Here is a 1,767-nt window from a genome sequence, read left to right as displayed (position 1 = left end):
AAAAATAGCTGGGCCTTCTGGCAGGTACCTGTAGTCCCAGCTGCTTAGGAGGCTGAGGCAGAAGAATTGCTTGAACCCTAGGGTTTGAGGTTGCTGTGAGCTGTGATGCCACAGTACTCTACCGAGGGCAACAAAATGAGACTTTGTCTCAAAAATATATATATATATAGATTATTATATTGTAATTTATTTTATTTCCACAGTTTCCCAGGGAAATATAAATATATATTACACTGTAATTTCAAAATTTGATAGCCAAATAATCTAGCTATTTTGACAATGAAAATATTCACACATAATAAAAGTGGAGGAAAGAGGCGGGTTAAGGCTGAGGTACAGGGATGTCTGACCTTAAGCCATCATTGCAAGTCAGAATTTGGTCTGCTAGAGGTTTCATCATAATCAGGGCTGTTTTTCTCAGCAATCAACAATTATACTGGAATTCAGGTGGTTTCTCAGTAAGACTTGAATTTTTTCACAATCTACATATGTTCTTTATCTCCATGTCTATCAAACAACATGTTGTACTTAAGTGTCTGAGCTGGGAAGAATGTATGCATGACTTAGTGGGGACAAATTAATAAAATCTCTCAAATTCCTTTCATTTGATTCTTTTACTAGTACCATGTGCATTTAAGTGTGTATGACCAGATGCACATTGTGTGAATATGAACACAGATATAAAATATAACATACAAACAGTTTATTTTCATTGTTATTCATTTTTCAATTTCTTATAATAGTATTATGTATATAGCATCTCAAACTATATAAAGTATTGTTTTTCTCATTTCACATATAAGAAAACTGACTTGCCCAATGTCACCCAGTAAATGACAGAACAAGGATTTTAGTCCAGGTAGTCTGGTTCCTGAGTCTTAATATGAAAATGAGTTTTTACCCAGCATAGGCTGAAAACCTTTCTAACAAACAAGCCTCTGCCGGAATTCCCCAACCTCTGCCTCTCCTATCTTCCTGTTGTTACTGGATGTACTCATAACTCCAGGTCCTCTCCAACTGTAAGCAATCTCAGAAAGATTAAAATTACATATGTATTTTTCAAGGCTGTCTTCTGAGGTCTAAGGAAAACTCCTAATCATGATGGTTTAGAAACAGTTACAAAATTGAGACACAAATTTGTTCCCCCCAAGATTATCACTGTGAAGCTGTTTTCCCTGTTCTGTGTGTCTGTTTCCTCTGACCTTTTGGTTTACACAAACCCTAATTTTTCTAGTGTTCCAGCCAATGTCTGAGTCATCTTCTGAGAGTATTTTCCAATAGGTGGCTGGGGCTTTGAATTTCTATCAGTGTTCTTTGGAGGCTGGAGTATTGTATCTTACATGGCTCCATATTCTGGCTCACAGGCTGGAGAACAGGGTTTTAGAACAAGGATTGCTATTTACCTGACTTCTAAATTTTGAACCCTGTCTAGGATAGAACAAGGAGTGTGAAGGGTAAAGACTATTTCATTCTAGCCAAATGTCAGACTGAAGCAAAGAAATTAATGGAATTACACAACTCCCCTGTGACCTAGAAGCATTATACTGTATTGTGGTCTTTTTTTGAACATAGTCTTTAAAAATTAAAACAGCTGTATCTTATTACAGGGCTATTTTTCTTTAAAATAGCATTACCTAAGATTTTGTTTGTTTTTGGTATCAGGAATAAATCTTGTGAACATCACTGTGATTTCTGGCCAATTTTTTTTTTATTAAGATATAATTGACATACTTTACATAAAATTCACTTTTTAATAGTATATAATTC

The sequence above is a fragment of the Otolemur garnettii genome, unplaced genomic scaffold, assembly GCF_000181295.1.
Source record: "Otolemur garnettii isolate 467f Iridium unplaced genomic scaffold, OtoGar3 scaffold00085, whole genome shotgun sequence".
Classification (NCBI taxonomy): domain Eukaryota; kingdom Metazoa; phylum Chordata; class Mammalia; order Primates; family Galagidae; genus Otolemur; species Otolemur garnettii.
Note: the sequence above shows the minus strand (reverse complement) of the source record.